General features: G+C 38.1%; 1 long non-coding RNA gene across 1 annotated transcript; it reads left to right on the top strand.

The window, feature by feature from the left end:
* Positions 1 to 1528: 1528 nt before the first annotated feature.
* On the top strand, positions 1529 to 5707 carry LOC103156657 (uncharacterized). Its single transcript, XR_001659740.1, has 3 exons — positions 1529 to 1619; positions 2655 to 2758; positions 5333 to 5707. It is a non-coding gene; the product is annotated as an uncharacterized LOC103156657 (long non-coding RNA).
* The last annotated feature ends 599 nt before the right edge of the window (positions 5708 to 6306 follow it).

Genomic DNA, 6306 nt, shown 5'->3' with positions numbered 1-6306 from the left:
GAGCAACTGCAACAGGCTGCATACACGTTGGCGCATGCGCCCTCCTTTTTCTTTTTTTTTTTAGAAATAAAAATAATTATATAAACGATCATTTTTTAGCTCCAATATGATTATAAATTTGTAATTTTCTCTTTATAGTCTACGAACCTGGGCGATTGGGGAGATAAGTCTAGAGTTGCGGTGATAAAAGAGTGCATCAACTTCTCACAAATCTTCTAAGGATACATGATATGTTTAGGGAAAATGTAAATTATTTTAGCAACATTTGCTAGTAAACCATTTTACTATAGTGCTCAACTGTTTAGTTGTGTGTTGTAGTTGAACGCCGTTTGAGAAAAATCATATTAAACCAGTTTAAGATATTAAAACTGGCGTCTACATAAGATCTTGATTTTTTTTTTTCTGCATCGTGGCTCAGACTGAACGTAAAGACACATCAAAGCAGTTCAGAGCTGACACATTTTATTCCCAATATATTATGCATAACATCATCTGAGGGTCCCAACTCTGCTTCCTGCTGAAAAACTACACTAATTGGCTGTAGGAATCAAAGGTAACATTTTAAGCTCATTTCATCATTTTTCATGCCCATATTTTTAACATTAATTAAAAAAAATCTTAACACAAATTGAAGCGTCACGATGCTTCTGCCTGTTTTTTTTTTTGTTTTTTTTTTGTGGTGTTCTGAAGAGTTAATGAAAAGAACATTTGTTCTGGTTTGGAAAATAGATTTTTAGAGATTCAAGTAAAATTTTAACTATTTCTGTTTGGCCAAAGTCCCAGTAGGATTCCACACATTTCACATGGCAGAACCTGTATGGATATCTAATCCATAAAGCCTTCTTAAAAACATTAGCACCTCAAATTGATCTGTCAAGCAGATTACAAGAACACAAGCTGGGTTTCCATGAACCATAAAATTGTGCAAATTGAAGCTACAAGAATAAATTTGCTGAACGGAGACGCTCCAATTTTGAAAAAACTCTTCTTTTTTTTTTGTTTGTTTTTTTTTGGTCACTAATATGAGTTTTTCAGCCGTAGTAAAAAAACTGTAATGGAAATTTTTATTTATTTTTTCAGATCACACGTTGCGGGATCAATATCTGTATGTTACTACTGGTGCAAACCACAAAGATAATCATAGGAAGTGGTAGAAAGATGGTTTTTTTTTTTTGTTTTTTTTGCTTGCTTTGTTTTTGTTTTTTTTTGGACAATGTACTTATTCTTGGCTTCACCAGAGCTATCACAGCATCACACAGTTCATATGACTCAATGCAATGGTGCATAAGTTGAGCCCGATAAGTCACGTGACGTCCAATCCAGTAATGTTTACCTCCACCCATTTCTTTTAGGTTTACAACTTGGACTTTAGCAAATTGTTAGATGTTTAAACTTGATTGAAAAAATATTTATGAATATCTAAAAAGTTACCAAATGACATCTTCTGTGTCTCAACTATTCTTTTTGCTAACATTGACATCAAGCATGTCTTTTTTTTCCATACCCGTGTTGGCGCCCTGGCAGGTGTTTATGGAAGTTGAGAGGCTGATGGTGAATTCACGTTACAATCTCCCTGAGCTCCTCCTGCACGCTCCTAAAACTGATATCCAGTCACTGTGGTCAGTCCGTCTGTCCTCTTTTCCTTATCGCGCCCTTCCACCTTACAGATTTCCCTCAGATCTCGGCCACAGTCTGTCTCGTCTCTGGTCTCTGTCCCACTTTTCTCCTCGCACACCGTCTTTACTTTGGAAAGTCATTAGGCTGTTTTCTTCCCTCGCATGTGTGTGGGCCAGATTAGGCAGAATTAGTTTCTGGTGGGCTTAAGGCCTTATGTATGAATCATTCTGTTTTTATTTTATTTATTTTTTTGCTAGTCACAATTATGTCTTTTTTTGTTTCTGGTCCAAATGCAATACTTCTATAATTTTAAAGCTTGAATGTCTCATAGAAGATGCCTTCTTTTTTCTGTCATCATTTATGTTCTCAAATCAGGTGATGACTCAAAATTGAAAACCACTTTTGCAGATTTCTGTCCATAAAGACTACATGTACACTTTGTTTACAAAGCATTTTAAAGGCTTATGTAGACAGGAATTTTTCTAACAAGGTTTTGCAATAAAAGCTTTATAAATGTCATTGCTGGAATGGATTTACATATAAGTTTGAGTTTTGTATGATGACATATTAGGGCCGTTGTAGATAGAAGCAGGAAGGAGTAAATTCCCAATAAAAAACTCAGAGCTTGAAAAGGTGACCATTTGCTAGAAAATACTTAAATTTTGAGATGAATCTCAGAAATTTTCTGAGAAAAAAATAATTTGAGTTTCAGAAGTAAAATTTTTAAACTTTTTTTTTTACTCTTTAAAAGTCGAAATTTTTCAAGCTCTGAAACTCAGTCTTTTTTCTTTATTAGAAAATTTCTGTGATCTCAAAGCTTATCCATTTTTTTTTCTCACAAGTCTTTGACTTTTGAAGCTCAAGAAAATTTCTTGTTTTTCTACAGTTTCTGAGATTAATCTAAAAGTGTTTTGCAGAACTTTACTCCTCTTCTTTTCTATATGCAATGGCCCTGATACGCCAATGTGGTTTTGTCACTTTTAGACTGAGCAGATGTTAAAACTGAACCCAAACAGTTATCGTTTACACATTCCCAGGAGGAAACTGGAGGAAGGAATCCAGAGGGACCGTCAGAGATGCAGGAGGTGACGAGGAATTGGAACCAGGAAGAGGTGATCGACCAGGAACCGACTGACACAAGGTGAGTTTTAAGGTCGTTGTTACCTGAAGCTTACCGTTTGCAGTGATGGAATCATCTGGTGCTCCTCTAAATGCTGCACCTAATTGCCGCTGGATGGAATCCAGCTGGAATCAAACCTGCCAATTTAAGTTGCATGTTGCAAGTTGCATTTGACTGATAATTTCTTTCTTCAACCAGTTTGACTGAGCATGAGCTGTTTTCCAAAGAATTTGCTAAAAAATAAATAAATAAATTCACTGTTGTATCCAGCAACAAATTATCCACATATTTTGCCAGCTGTCTTGCAAATATATGAAGGGACACCAACGTTTGCAGAACAAGTTGGGTAATCACATTAATAAGCAGTGAGAAGAGGGGTTAAGTTGAGCCATATCTGTTCGTTTCTCGTGCGATCTGCTCACACTTAGATGGCGCTAATCGCGCGTGAACGGTTTCCTGATTCGGCTCCCCCTCGGCGTTGCCGATTAGTGCTGCATATTAAAAAGTTTGTTACATTTTCTTAATTAAACTATTGCAAAGAAGTCGCCAGTCTCAGACGGACTTGCTTCCAGTTCAATGAAAACCATGCACTCAGACATGCTTAGTCACACTTGGCGTGTCCTCATGTGAAGTCTTCAATTATCTTCTAAAAAAACTTCTCATTAGGGCACTGGCGGTAAGAGCGTGGAGCTAAAATGTTGCTAATTGTTGACTTATTAAATATGAGCATTAGCATGCTGCCACATGTCTCGGTGTGTTTGTGTCAGCGTTGTTAGCGGCGTGTGTTTTGTGATTCATCGCCTCCCGTCCTTTACGCTGACCGCTGCACATATCCTCCCCCTGCCCTCCCTGGGTGGCCCTTCCAAATGCCATCTGTCAGTCAAGCTGTATTACATCGTGCCCTTCAGGTGGCTCAACGGGGGCCTTTCAACACATGTCTGTGTTGTGTAAACATGCGATGGTGAGAGGAGAGTTATTAACCTCTTCCCTTTAGCACAAGTGCTGACTCGGGCGGCGGTGGTAATGATTCCGCAGGACACAAACCGAAAGGCGTACAAGAGGTCAGGCGGTCCAGACGCCGAGTTAAAACACTGACTGTGTCCACCACCTGGTACCTCAGGGAAATGTCAGCAGTGTTATGTCATTTTGGGTTTGCTCAGAACATCAGCTAGAGGTAAGGTGACTGTCTTTATGTGTTCATTCCTGGCACCAAATGAAAAGGTTACAAAAAAAAAATTAGGACAAAAATATATTTTGGGTTACAGGGGGAAAAATTTTAATCTTATGTTTTCTCCCTTCTGCTTTGGTTTATATACAATTATGCAAAGAGATGAGGAAATTCTGTTTTATAATCTTAAATGGAAAATGTACAGAAGATGCATATTTAGTATTTGGTATGCAAGTTAGCTAAATAATGGATAATTGGATTTCAGCCACTAGATGGCAGCTAATTACTTCCAACTTGATCCTTGGTATGTGCTGAATATGCATCAAACGTCGGAAGTTGTGTGTTTGAAGCAGAACGAAAACACAGGTTAGGACTAAGGAGAAATTACAGGCTAGAAACAACGGAAGAGACCAGTAGCGAACTATGGAAACCAGTGAGCTTAAATGCACAGGACGTGTAATCAATAATCAGGGGAATGTTAAACATCTACGAGAGATGACTGAGCAGGGGAACTGAGGGAACGAGGCTGACTACCACTGAAAACACAAAGGGAGGTTAAAACTAGTCTAACAGTAGAGAATTAACTAAAATGCACAACTAGAACCCAAAAACAAGAAACTAAGCACAAATGAATGAACTGAAAAGGAAAAACTTAATCATATCAGAAAACAAACATGTAAAAACCAAACAACTGACATTAGTGCTACTCATACACCACTTTGGCTGTGGAGTGGTTTGATGCAAATTTGTGACAATAGTCCACAAGGAAATGTCCCTCTGGTTATTAAACCTAACATCAGTGTAGAGAAAAAAATCTGTAAATTCAGATCCACCAAGGTTTTCTGTTAGATATTTGACTTAAAGTTAAACACACCAATGTAAGTTCCTTTATTGTATACCTAAATTTCTTTGACATAGGTCCCATCAACGCCATGCCAAAAAACTCACAGCTTGTGACACTTAATACTTGCTCACACACAGCATGTTCCACAAACAGAAATCTGAGAATACTGTAGTTGCAAAACAAAGTCGCTGACATCAGTCTGGTGAAAGGTTGCAAAACCCAAATCCAAAACCTTTGGGAACCCAGTGAACCAACGTTGGGGCTATTTTCCACAAAAGGAGAAGCGTTGAAAGATCTGAACCTTCACAGAAGTCGCCGTCCTATAAGAATTACTCAAAGAGTGTAATTGTTAGCAATTTACACAATTACACAGTCAAGGGAAAAGCATCTACCAACATTTTGACATTTTGCTGCCTCTGGTGTTAAATGTGCAGCGAATAAGAAAAGCACTGGTAAAACGAGACTATTGAACTTGTATCCCATCTGCTCCTCAGCCTGCTGATGGAGAACACCATCTGTGTTCCAGCACTAGCAGTGTTAGCTCCCACAAATAAACATCTGGTTTGTTTACCGCTGCCTGCAGGGTATACTGTACTACAGCGTGACGAGCGCAAATGCAACTAGGTCAAGAACGCCAAATGCTTGGCTGAGTGGGGGACAGTGGCGACAACGAAGTGAGGAGAAGTGAAGAAGGGGAAAAAGAGTGATCTGGAGGAGAGCAAGAGCAGCACTTCAAAGTGAAGGAACGGATGAGTGATGGTGAACACGATAATTAGGAAGAACCGTGAACAGATCTGCCTGTGGGGAGCAAGGAAAGAGTTGCATGTGCAGTGCTGCACATTTGCTTTCAAATTAAATCTGATTCCGTGTTTGTATTTCACTTTACATATTTCTCACACCAAGCTACATGTATGTGTGTTTTTATTTATTTTAAATAAATAATCTTGACGATCTAAATGCACACGTTCATTCCTTCTGTTTTTTTCCTCCACATCTACTTGAACTCAAGTGGGTTTCAAAAGAAATATATATACACAAATGCAGCTGAAGTCAATACGGCTGCCACAGTTGTGACAAAAATGTGAGTCAGGCTGGAAGCACACAGTTTTTAATGATGCCAAGCATATCTTGAAAAGCCTTTTATCTTGGTCCAAACATGAAGAAATTAAGCATATTTTGTGAAATGTCAACTTCTGTTATGAATATAAACATTTCCTGTTTTTGTTCCTGTTATGCTCCGATACAGCTCCAGGTTAATTTGCATATTTTGATCCTTGTCGTGTACCCATTAGTTGCTTTCTCATCCATACCAGCTTCTACATAAGAACTTATTTATTATATATATTTATTTTTTTCTCATCACAAAGTGTTTTATTTAAAAAAAAAGATTTTTTTCAAGGCGTTATCCACCTTATTCCTACAACCCATTATGCTGTGCGTTAATTCTTCCTGCATCTTCAGGACCGGTATTTGTTTTTACATGGAAACAGCGCTAACGCAGCAAATACGGATTAAAACATGTAGAAGTATCAACTTTCATACTTTAGGTGGGTTGAT

This window comes from Poecilia formosa, unplaced genomic scaffold (assembly GCF_000485575.1).
Source record: "Poecilia formosa unplaced genomic scaffold, Poecilia_formosa-5.1.2 Scaffold491, whole genome shotgun sequence".
In the NCBI taxonomy this organism is placed as follows: domain Eukaryota; kingdom Metazoa; phylum Chordata; class Actinopteri; order Cyprinodontiformes; family Poeciliidae; genus Poecilia; species Poecilia formosa.
This window is presented reverse-complemented; position numbering and strand designations above follow the sequence as displayed.